Below are 13647 nucleotides of genomic sequence, written 5' to 3' on the forward strand. Positions count from 1 at the left end.
TGAACTACTTGTTCCAACCCAACATTGTATGGGATGAAATATACCTTGTGATTATTCCCGCGAGACATCATATAGCTCCAGTCATATGTGAAGGATATGTGATCCTTCATATCACAGCAAGGCTGTAAGCTTAGCCAGTCCCTCTTTAGTTCTCTTATATGTGAACAACTGTTAAAATTTGGAGAGGACATCATAAAACATGGAAAGCAGATGGACCCATAGAAGATGTTGAGTAACTGTGGCCTCCTGGGAAAGTTGGGGCTCAGTCCTATGAAGAAAACTGAGGTATCACAACATGTAACCTCAAAAATAAATTTACTCCCAAGTAAAAAAGGGGCTGCCTCAACTTACTACCAACTCATGTTCCTTATTTGCTGGGGAATAATGCAGGGTGTTCCGGTTTTGCTTTCCTGTGGTCTGTGTGGTTACAAACTATTTGTGAAGTGCAATGGGGAATTAATACATTCTTCAGGAAGATGATCTTACGTGATTGGTATAACACTATATTGTTTTTTATCGCTCTGTTAGTTTTTCGATTTAATATCTTATTTACTGTAGCAACCTTATCACTTAAATTGCCATATATATATATATACATATACATATATATATATATATATATATATATGTATAATGTTATTCTTGAGGGTTCAATGGTATTTCCTAGCATCCCATGGGTGATTGGAATAGATCCTCCATGCCTAAGAGGGACTATTGCAATTTGAATTATGAAGTTGTAGCATTCTGAAACAGAAGAGAAACATGCAAGGCACCAAAGTGAAGTGCCCGTACAGCATGAGTTTGACCTGGTCATCAAGTCAAGTGGAGGGATGAACAGTCCAAAACAGCCCTGCCGAATTCAAGTAGGCCAAGATTTAACACAGCGCATAACACAGGCAGGCTGTTACTCCATCGCTTGGATCTGTACGCCCACACTAAGCCCCATCTGGTGGTCATTCTTTAGTGTGGTCCTGGAAATTTCTGCAGGTAAAGTTTCTATTCTGCAAAAGAAGAAGAAAAGAGCTAAAACTCTCCATTTGCAGCTGGTCCACAAGTTGTAACTGTCATTCATCATCTCACTCCCACGAGCCGAGCACTCCAGATTCCCTTCACTCCTCCTCACAGTTTGCTCATGCAAGTCCCTTGTCCAGTCAGGTCAGTGCCATGCTCATTCCTGGCAAATCTTTGGGTTTGGTGCATTTTGTACTCATAGACTAGATCAGAGCAACTCTCCATGCAGTGTTTGCACAGGGGCAAAAATGCTCCAAGATTTATCCAGGAAAACCTCTGTGTTTCAGAAAGTCATCATTGGCATTAAATAAAGCATCCAAATTGTCCCATACAAAAGTGAACCTGATTGTTCTCATTGCCAATTGCTTTCTCCAGTTGTCCATCAGGCCTTCAGGTAGGCTAGGAAACATGACTAGATTCCTTCCAGTGAACCCTTCGTAATGAAGATTTCATTGCTACTAATGGTCAGGACTTCCCTCAAACAAAGTCTGAACAGACGAACCTGGGCTAAGAAGTACTTCTCCTTTCCCTCCTTGAGTGACTTATTGTAGCTATTGGGCAAGTGTGACAAATGCATTATCTGTTTGCCAGAGGACACAGGCCTTACATCATAAGCCTTCATCACAGATTCAAAGGCACTTTTACAATCAATCCTCTATCAGTAAGTTTGGTTTGTATAAATAATCATATATAATTGGGCTTTAGTTTTAGAGTCAATGAAGTCCTGATCTGGAATACGTAATGTTCAGTAGTATAGGGGGAAATGCACCTCCATAGTTAAAGAATTCTGATTTATTAGATTGAATTGAATGGCAAATTCCTTTCTGGATTTCTTGAGCAATGTCACCATATTTGGGACTCAATATTTGTGTGTTTGTTTTATGTTCAGACTGATTACCTGAGGTGGTGGGGGGCCCTTGTTGTGGTTTCCATGTATAAGTTCTGTCCATGCTTCCCTAAGTGTTCCACATAAAGCAATGTTTAAGCTTCTCTGAACTGGATCTATCACAGAAAAACTGAAATCGCAAGTCACCAAGTATCTTAAGCCTTATCAATAAAAATCTATTAAAAGCTCTCCAATAAAGGGTGAAATGGAATTTATTCAACACTTGAGAGTCAAGTTCAAGTGTCCATTCATAAACACAGATACATTTTCATCTCTTTTCTAATTATTTAAAACTGAAATAGGATTTTTTGGTTTAGTTAAATTTTACATGTAAAACAAAAGTCATGCAAGAAGTGATTTGAACTCTTACACATTCTAAAATTCAGTTACAAACTAAAGTTAATATTATGTTCCCTGAAGTGAAGCATTTAGGGACATTTTGAATGTAAAATCTAAAGTTTCATGATATTCTAACACTCTACTCACACATAAGCAATGTTCCATTCTTAACTAGATTTTTAACTTTTGCCAGGACCATATAATAATCTCAATGTGAAAGGCCTGCGACATAAAATTGCAAACTATTTTTTAGCATAGAACATCTAAAATTTGTCAAAGATTCTAGCCATGAGTCTATTTTCATGGCTAATTGTTGAAATGTGAGGTAATATTATATTTTTAAAATAGGGACTATTATATTATCAGTAGACACGTTTTCTTTATACATTGGCATAACAAACACTATAAGCTTCATAGTATTTTAAAAGCAGACATTTAAGTGGTGGTATTTCCCACGGGTAGTGAAGACTCTGAATTTTTTTTTTCAACCTGTCAGCCACCATCTTAAATCACATTTCCAGGAGGTGGAGAACCGATTATATATACGCACATGCATGCAAACACACACATCTGGAACCTGTGCAGCATGGCTAGGAAAGCTTAGGAGGACTTGGTACTATGCATACTCATAGGAAGGCATGAGGTTGCTGATGATTTAGTGAAGTTTCGTACAGTTTCTACCAAGTATGACACACGTCACAAAAGTTGTCAAAGATCAAGGTAGCTACTCATCCTATCCAGGGAGGGTCAACTCTCTGATTGGTAGATGATGCTTTTCTGTTGCATTTACTTGTTGAAAGGGCACAGCCCTCTGGCCCACACGTATCAGGGCTGATAACTCTATGCACGAGGAGGAGTTCCCTGTAATGACATAATCATCCACAAAAGGTACAACATGCTGAGTCCATCAGCATTGATGTCTGATTTTTGTTTATGACTTTGGGGTGCTATGTAAACACTCATGTCCGGGCAGCTGTGCAAATATGAATAGGAATCAAAAGTAAAGATCCAGATAAAGTTGAGAAAGGTCCGTGCCCTTTCCTGTAACCATATGACGTGCATGTATAAATTGATCTTTAAAGCACTGTATGCCCTAATCTACACTTTAACAAATTTCAGCAAGACAATAGAGAGTTTTATGAATCCAGTCATAAATTGCTGATGCCAGGATCTCTTCTATCTAGGCAGATACAGAGATCTGCAATACCTATCCTAAAGAGTGTCTGGAACACACTCATGCTGCCTGCACGTTTGTAGGTTACTATGCAATAGCCCCATTGTCCCATAGCTCGTGTATATACATTTGATAAGTAAATGAGGTACAGAGATTCAGACTGTGAGCACAGACATCTTTGACCCTATGGTACATTCCCTGTATCTAACACACACACACACACACACATACACACACACACACACACACACACACACACACACAAAACTGAAAATAATAACATTGATGCGTGCAGGAACTGTTTGCCACAACGCATAATTTTCTTCACAAACAGCCTTTTAGACTGAGCACAGAGAAGAGAACCCCTTATGTAATTTGCAGTAAAACTAAAGCTTTAAAAAATAAATTCACACATGTGTGTTTGTAGAGGTAGTGCACAACATTCTGATTTCAAAGTATATACTCTATCACTATACCATTAAACAAAAAACAAAAAACAAAAAACAAAAATCTCTCTTTGTTTCTTTATCATTAAAAAATGTGGCAGAAGCTTTATCCTGAGCCAACTCCTTACATAGAAGCCTTAGTGGGATAGGAGGAAAGAGATCAATGGCATTTCAAAAGAACACTTAATCTAAAGCAAACTGTTGCTATGTCTGCCTGCAAGAACAGCCCTAAGCTAAAGTAAATAACCTCAATGGTTTTGTTAGAGAAAAGCCGAAGATATGATTTTGGATTTCTCCATGAACAGATATTTCTGGTTTTCACAGGTTCAAGGTTTGTTTTGATAAAACGAGTCCTTCTAGCTGAAATTAACTGTTAGTCAGATTTTCTATTACTATAACAAATGACAAAGTAATCAAATTATAAAGCAGGAAGGTTTATTTGGTCTCATACATTCAGTGGTTCTAGTCCATATCGGCTGGCCCCATTTTTAAGCCTGCGTTGAGGTAACTCATCACAGTAGGAGTGTTGTCAGAGTAAATAACCAGAATGGCAAAAAGAGAAATAAAGAGTTGGAATCTTCCAAGGGCCGTTGACCCGAATGATCTAGAGACAGGTCCTCCCTCCCCACTAGGCTAGAACTCTTCAAGATGTTCCTATCTCCCAGAAGTACCATGCTAAGGACTAACTCTTGTCCATAAACACCTTTGGGACTCCTGTTCAATCTATAAACTGAATGTCCTGGATCTGTCATCATAAATAATAATGTATCATGAAGCTGTTCAATGTTTCTCTGAATCTGCAATCCATTTAAAAACCTATAGAGACAATTTGGACTGAGACAGTGAGCTCAACAGCACTGTTCCAACCTCTGACTAGTAGGGAAGCCGCTGGAAAACATATTCACCAGCAACCATTCTTAGGAGACTTTGAGCAAGTAGAGCGACCTCCATGGGTACCAATGAGCCAGCAACACTGAGAGGATGACAATTAAGCTTCCAGGGAATCCTGACTCAGCAATTTCATCTTGTGGAAAGAATTCATTGAGTCAATAAGATGTAGCTCCAATGATCTGTTTGTTTCCGAGTACTGTTGTTTCACAGAATAGTAAACAATGAACCTTCAATGTTTCAAGCCTTATGCATTTCAAGCAGGTCCTTTAGAACATCTTAGAAATGTGAACATATGGGGCTTTAAAATTTGATTGGAAATAATTTAGACATGATTACTTTCCAACATTTTTTTTTCATACCAAGCTCAGGAATCTTTACTACAGATGCTTAGTAGAGGCTCCCAGGATGGGGAATATAATGGTGGTGTCTGAAACTATGACATCTAGAACTTAGGTTCATTTTCATACAAAATAGGGTCAGGTGTAGGCTTATATTTATTCTCAGCCAATGAGAAATATGTGGATACCTCCCTTTGAACAAAAATATAGTCACAGAGAAAAAAACACCAGAGTAGCCCCCATGGAGGAGCAGAGACACTCTATAAATTCTCCCGAATTAATTTCATTTATTTCTTTTATTTCTAGAAACCACAGTTTAAGACACAGGAATTCTACTTGGAGCAAAGTTACACTAAGCTTCAGAGCAGTTTCATTTCATTAAAGATTGGACACAGCGAATCCCGGCCCGCAGCAGCTCTCTGCTCCCAGACCCGGTGAGAGAGAGACCCAACCGCCTGGTCAGGTGGGCACTCCTGAGGCTGCAGAGCGGAAGAGACCACCAACACTGCTCACCCCTGCCCACATCCCTGGCCCAAGAGGAAACTGTATAAGGCCTCTGGGCTCCCGTGGGGGAGGGCCCAGGAGCGGCAGGGCCCCTGTACCTGAGACACGGCCGGAACCTGAAGGAAAGAGACCGGATAAACAGTTCTCTGCACCCAAATCCCGTGGGAGGGAGAGCTAACCCTTCAGAGAGGCAGACAAGCCTGGGAAACCAGAAGAGACTGCTCCCTGCACACACATCTCGGATGCCAGAGGAAAAAGCCAAAGACCATCTGGAACCCTGGTGCACTGAAGCTCCCGGAAGGGGCGGCACAGGTCTTCCTGGTTGCTGCCGCTGCAGAGAGCCCCTGGGCAGCACCCCACGAGCGAACTTGAGCCTCGGGACCACAGGTAAGACCAAATTTTCTGCTGCAAGAAAGCTGCCTGGTGAACTCAAGACACAGGCCCACAGGAACAGCTGAAGACCTGTAGAGAGGAAAAACTACACGCCGGAAAGCAGAACACTCTGTCCCCATAACTGACTGAAAGAGAGGAAAACAGGTCTACAGCACTCCTGACACACAGGCTTATAGGACAGTCTAGCCACTGTCAGAAATAGCAGAACAAAGTAACACTAGAGATAATCTGATGGCGAGAGGCAAGCGCAGGAACCCAAGCAACAGAAACCAAGACTACATGCCATCATCGGAGCCCAATTCTCCCACCAAAACAAACATGGAATATCCAAACACACCAGAAAAGCAAGATCTAGTTTCAAAATCATATTTGATCATGATGCTGGAGGACTTCAAGAAAGACATGAACACACTTAGGGAAACACAGGAAAACATTAATAAACAAGTAGAAGCCTACAGAGAGGAATCGCAAAAATCCCTGAAAGAATTCCAGGAAAACACAATCAAACAGTTGAAGGAATTAAAAATGGAAATAGAAGCAATCAAGAAAGAACACATGGAAACAACCCTGGATAAAGAAAACCAAAAGAAGAGACAAGGAACTGTAGATACAAGCTTCACCAACAGAATACAAGAGATGGAAGAGAGAATCTCAGGAGCAGAAGATTCCATAGAAATCATTGACTCAACTGTCAAAGATAATGTAAAGCGGGAAAAGCTACTGGTCCAAAACATACAGGAAATACAGGACTCAATGAGAAGATCAAACCTAAGGATAATAGGTATAGAAGAGAGTGAAGACTCCCAGCTCAAAGGACCAGTAAATATCTTCAACAAAATCATAGAAGAAAACTTCCCTAACCTAAAAAAAGAGATACCCATAGACATACAAGAAGCCTACAGAACTCCAAATAGATTGGACCAGAAAAGAAACACCTCCCATCACATAATTGTCAAAACACCAAACGCACAAAATAAAGAAAGAATATTAAAAGCAGTAAGGGAAAAAGGTCAAGTAACATATAAAGGGAGACCTATCAGAATCACACCAGACTTCTCGCCAGAAACTATGAAGGCCAGAAGATCCTGGACTGATGTCATACAGGCCCTAAGAGAACACAAATGCCAGCCCAGGTTACTGTATCCAGCAAAACTCTCAATTAACATTGATGGAGAAACCAAGATATTCCATGACAAAACCAAATTTACACAATATCTTTCTACAAATCCAGCACTACAAAGGATAATAAATGGTAAAGCCCAACATAAGGAGGCAAGCTATACCCTAGAAGAAGCAAGAAACTAACCGTCTTGGCAACAAAACAAAGAGAATGAAAGCACACAAACATAACCTCACATCCAAATATGAATATAAAGGGAAACAATAATCACTATTCCTTAATATCTCTCAATATCAATGGCCTCAACTCCCCAATAAAAAGACATAGATTAACAAACTGGATACGCAACGAGGACCCTGCATTCTGCTGCCTACAGGAAACACACCTCAGAGACAAAGACAGACACTACCTCAGAGGGAAAGGCTGGAAAACAACTTTCCAAGCAAATGGTCAGAAGAAGCAAGCTGGAGTAGCCATTCTAATATCAAATAAAATCAATTTCCAACTAAAAGTCATCAAAAAAGATAAGGAAGGACACTTCATATTCATCAAAGGAAAAATCCACCAAGATGAACTCTCAATCCTAAATATCTATGCCCCAAATACAAGGGCACCTACATACGTAAAAGAAACCTTACTAAAGCTCAAAACACACATTGCACCTCACACAATAATAGTGGGAGATTTCAACACCCCACTCTCATCAATGGACAGATCATGGAAACAGAAATTAAACAGTGATGTCGACAGACTAAGAGAAGTCATGAGCCAAATGGACTTAACGGACATTTATAGAACATTCTATCCTAAAGCAAAAGGATATACCTTCTTCTCAGCTCCTCATGGTACTTTCTCCAAAATTGACCATATAATTGGTCAAAAAACGGGCCTCAACAGGTACAGAAAGATAGAAATAATCCCATGCGTGCTATCGGACCACCACGGCCTAAGACTGGTCTTCAATAACAGTAAGGGAAGAATGCCCACATATACGTGGAAATTGAACAATGCTCTACTCAATGATAACCTGGTCAAGGAAGAAATAAAGAAAGAAATTAAAAACTTTTTAGAATTTAATGAAAATGAAGATACAACATACCCAAACTTATGGGACACAATGAAAGTTGTGCTAAGAGGAAAACTCATAGCGCTGAGTGCCTGCAGAAAGAAACAGGAAAGAGCATATGTCAGCAGCTTGACATCACACCTAAAAGCTCTAGAACAAAAAGAAGCAAATACACCCAGGAGGAGTAGAAGGCAGGAAATAATCAAACTCAGAGCTGAAATCAACCAAGTAGAAACAAAAAGGACCATAGAAAGAATCAACAGAACCAAAAGTTGGTTCTTTGAGAAAATCAAGAGGATAGATAAACCCTTAGCCAGACTAACGAGAGGACACAGAGAGTGTGTCCAAATTAACAAAATCAGACATGAAAACGGAGACATAACGACAGATACAGAGGAAATTCAAAAAATCATCAGATCTTACTATAAAAACCTATATTCAACAAAACTTGAAAATCTTCAGGGAATGGACAATTTCCTAGACAGATACCAGGTACCGAAGTTAAATCAGGAACAGATAAACCAGTTAAACAACCCCATAACTCCTAAGGAAATAGAAGCAGTCATTAAAGGTCTCCCAACCAAAAAGAGCCCAGGTCCAGACGGGTTTAGTGCAGAATTCTATCAAACCTTCATAGAAGACCTCATACCAATATTATCCAAACTATTCCACAAAATTGAAACAGATGGAGCCCTACCGAATTCCTTCTACGAAGCCACAATTACTCTTATACCTAAACCACACAAAGATACAACAAAGAAAGAGAACTTCAGACCAATTTCCCTTATGAATATCGACGCAAAAATACTCAATAAAATTCTGGCAAACAGAATCCAAGAGCACATCAAAACAATCATCCACCATGATCAAGTAGGCTTCATCCCAGGCATGCAGGGATGGTTTAATATACGGAAAACCATCAACGTGATCCATTATATAAACAAACTGAAAGAACAGAACCACATGATCATTTCATTAGATGCTGAGAAAGCATTTGACAAAATTCAACACCCCTTCATGATAAAAGTCCTGGAAAGAATAGGAATTCAAGGCCCATACCTAAACATAGTAAAAGCCATATACAGCAAACCAGTTGCTAACATTAAACTAAATGGAGAGAAACTTGAAGCAATCCCACTAAAATCAGGGACTAGACAAGGCTGCCCACTCTCTCCCTACTTATTCAATATAGTTCTTGAAGTTCTAGCCAGAGCAATCAGACAACAAAAGGAGATCAAGGGGATACAGATCGGAAAAGAAGAGGTCAAAATATCACTATTTGCAGATGACATGATAGTATATTTAAGTGATCAAAAAAGTTCCACCAGAGAACTAATAAAGCTGATAAACAACTTCAGCAAAGTGGCTGGGTATAAAATTAACTCAAATAAATCAGTTGCCTTCCTCTATACAAAAGAGAAACAAGCCGAGAAAGAAATTAGGGAAACGACACCCTTCATAATAGACCCAAATAATATAAAGTACCTCGGTGTGACTTTAACCAAGCAAGTAAAAGATCTGTACAATAAGAACTTCAAGACACTGAGGAAAGAAATTGAAGAAGACCTCAGAAGATGGAAAGATCTCCCATGCTCATGGATTGGCAGGATTAATACAGTAAAAATGGCCATTTTACCAAAAGCAATCTACAGATTCAATGCAATCCCCATCAAAATACCAATCCAATTCTTCAAAGAGTTAGACAGAACAATTTGCAAATTCATCTGGAATAACAAAAAACCCAGGATAGCTAAAGCTATCCTCAACAATAAAAGGACTTCAGGGGGAATCACTATCCCTGAACTCAAGTAGTATTACAGAGCAATAGTGATAAAAACTGCATGGTATTGGTACAGAGACAGACAGATAGACCAATGGAATAGAATTGAAGACCCAGAAATGAACCCACACACCTATGGTCACTTGATTTTTGACAAAGGAGCCAAAACCATCCAATGGAAAAAAGATAGCATTTTCAGCAAATGGTGCTGGTTCAACTGGAGGGCAACATGTAGAAGAATGCAGATCGATCCATGCTTATCACCCTGTACAAAGCTTAAGTCCAAGTGGATCAAGGACCTCCACATCAAACCAGACACACTCAAACTAATAGAAGAAAAACTAGGGAAGCATCTGGAACACATGGGCACTGGAAAAAATTTCCTGAACAAAACACCAATGGCTTATGCTCTAAGATCAAGAATCGACAAATGGGATCTCATAAAACTGCAAAGCTTCTGTAAGGCAAAGGACACTGTGGTTAGGACAAAACGGCAACCAACAGATTGGCAAAAGATCTTTACCAATCCTACAACAGATAGAGGCCTTATATCCAAAATATACAAAGAACTCAAGAAGTTAGACCGCAGGGAAACAAATAACCCTATTAAAAAATGGGGTTCAGAGCTAAACAAAGAATTCACAGCTGAGGAATGCCGAATGGCTGAGAAACACCTAAAGAAATGTTCAACATCTTTAGTCATAAGGGAAATGCAAATCAAAACAACCCTGAGATTTCACCTCACACCAGTGCGATTGGCTAAGATCAAAAACTCAGGTGACAGCAGATGCTGGCGAGGATGTGGAGAAAGAGGAACACTCCTCCATTGTTGGTGGGATTGCAGACTGGTAAAACCATTCTGGAAATCAGTCTGGAGGTTCCTCAGAAAATTGGACATTGAACTGCCTGAGGATCCAGCTATACCTCTCTTGGGCATATACCCAAAAGATGCCTCAACATATAAAAGAGACACGTGCTCCACTATGTTCATCGCAGCCTTATTTATAATAGCCAGAAAATGGAAAGAACCCAGATGCCCTTCAACAGAGGAATGGATACAGAAAATGTGGTACATCTACACAATGGAATATTACTCAGCTATCAAAAACAACGAGTTTATGAAATTCGTAGGCAAATGGTTGGAACTGGAAAATATCATCCTGAGTGAGCTAACCCAATCTCAGAAAGACATACATGGTATGCACTCATTGATAAGTGGCTATTAGCCCAAATGCTTGAATTACCCTAGATCCCTAGAACAAACGAAACTCAAGACGGATGATCAAAATGTGAATGCTTCACTCCTTCTTTAAATGAGGAAAAAGAATACCCTTGGCAGGGAAGGGAGAGGCAAAGATTAAAACAGAGACTGAAGGAACACCCATTCAGAGCCTGCCCGACATGTGGCCCATACATATACAGCCACCCAATTAGACAAGATGGATGAAGCAAAGAAGTGCAGACCGACAGGAGCCGGATGTAGATCGCTCCTGAGAGACACAGCCAGAATACAGCAAATACAGAGGCGAATGCCAGCAGCAAACCACTGAACTGAGAATAGGTCCTCTATTGAAGGAATCAGAGAAAGAACTGGAAGAGCTTGAAGGGGCTCGAGACCCCAAAAGTACAACAATGCCAAGCAACCAGAGCTTCCAGGGACTAAGCCACTACCCAAAGACTATACATGGACTGACCCTGGACTCTGACCCCATAGGTAGCAATGAATATCCTAGTAAGAGCACCAGTGGAAGGGGAAGCCCTGGGTCCTGCTAAGACTGAACCCCCAGTGAACTAGTCTATGGGGGGAGGGCGGCAATGGGGGGAGGGTTGGGAGGGGAACACCCATAAGGAAGGGGAGGGGGGAGGGGGATGTTTGCCCGGAAACCGGGAAAGGGAATAACACTCGAAATGTATATAAGAAATACTCAAGTTAATAAAAAAAAAGAAAAAAAAATTAAAAAAAAAAAGATTGGACGCAGCACAAATGTACATCAAGCAATAAGTGGCTATAGCAGACATGGAAACTGAGGCATGCTGTTTCATTGGGATAGGATGCAAGAAAGAAAAACATGGGAAATGGAAAGCAAAAAACTGGGAGACGAAACACACAACTCAAAAAATATGCTGAACGTGGACACGGTCAAGCGAAAAGAGCGTATGGTTTTATTAATATAAAATGACAAAACAGAAGTCTGGTTTGTAGAAAGACAGTACAGCAATGACCGTGTGGCTAATGGATTAAGAGCAGCACCTTGGGGGAGCTGGTAATCTGTGTCTTGCTTCAATGGTATTTGGATGGAAGCGACCTCGGGACTCCCACTTTATTAGCTTCCAGTTGCCTTACAATTCTGTAGTCCCAGCCTCTTGAGAGCATCTCCTTGCCGCCTTCTGCTCCTAAGACCAACCAGCATCATCTTCGCGGATAGCCCCATACTCTGGATCAGCCAGGACCTCTCAGGTTCATCATAATTATTCCACCCAATTGGAAGCTGATGTGAACCACCTGGTCAACTTGCAGCTGCTGGCCTCCTACACCTACCTCTCTCTGGGCTTCTTTGTCGATCGGGATGATATGTCTTTGGAGGGTGTAGGCCATTTCTTCTTGCAGAATGAATGATCATAGGGGCCGTGCACTCTTTCAGGATGTGCAGAAGCTATCTCAAAATGAATGGGGTAAAACCCAGATGGCCATGGAAGCTGCCTTGGCCCTGGAGAAGAACCCTAACCAGGCCCTCTTTGATATACATGCCCTGGATTCTGCCCGCACAGTCCCTCAACTCTGTGACTTCCTGGAAAGCCACTGCCTGGATAAGGAGGTGAAGCATGGATAAGAAGATGGGCAATCACCTGACCAACCTCCGTAGGCTGGCAGGGTCACAACCAGCACAGACTGGCGTGCCTCAGGCATCTCTGGGTGATTATCTCTTTGAGCGACTCACACTCAAGCATGACCAGGAGGCCTCTGTGTCTTCCAAGGGGCTCTCTCCTCTGCTCTGCATCAGCCACCTAGGATCTTCACCTGAATGGACCTCTCAAGCCTCTAAGAAACTTTGTAACCCACCTGGAGCCTCTCCCTAGTCTTGGACCAAGTAAAAATAAAGCTATTTGAAACAGAAAAGTAAAAGAGCAAGAGGAAAAGATTTACAGAGCAAAAGATAAAAAATTCTAGCAATGAGTATGCTTACTATATTAGCCTCAGTGTTGGTTTCATGGTGGCAATGAATGATAAAATACCAAAGCTAGAACTGTAAGTGGATGTCCTTTATCCCGTATCAGTGTCCTACATACCTGTTTGCAAACGGTATGGTGTAATTAGCACAGAATGCTTTCCAAGTACGGTTATGCCTTCTTATGTTTCATGCTGTTTAGGAATGAGTTTATGTCTGAGCTTCAAATATTTATTTCACTTGTAGCCTAAACTTTATATGGTAAGTTTGAGCCTTTACGTACACTAGACAATTTGACTTCTAAAATCAAGACCTGGAGCCACATGTTATCTGATAGTTTTCAGTTTAGGATATCAGCTTATTGGTTTTTGTTTGTTTGTTTGTTTGTTTTAATTTTTATGATTATTCATTTTGGAAGAGGCAGATGTGGGTGTCAGAAGATAAGTGGGGGGAGTCAGTTCTCACTTTCCACCATTCCATAGACTGAGCCGGGTCTCCAGGGTGGTGGCATGCATAGCTTTGCCACCCCTCA

General features: G+C 40.7%; 1 pseudogene; it reads left to right on the forward strand.

Moving 5' to 3' along the window:
• Positions 1–830: 830 nt before the first annotated feature.
• Positions 831–13026, forward strand: Ftl1-ps8 (ferritin light chain 1, pseudogene 8; annotated as a pseudogene).
• The last annotated feature ends 621 nt before the right edge of the window (positions 13027–13647 follow it).

This window comes from Rattus norvegicus, chromosome 7, assembly GCF_036323735.1.
Source record: "Rattus norvegicus strain BN/NHsdMcwi chromosome 7, GRCr8, whole genome shotgun sequence".
In the NCBI taxonomy this organism is placed as follows: Eukaryota; Metazoa; Chordata; class Mammalia; order Rodentia; family Muridae; genus Rattus; species Rattus norvegicus.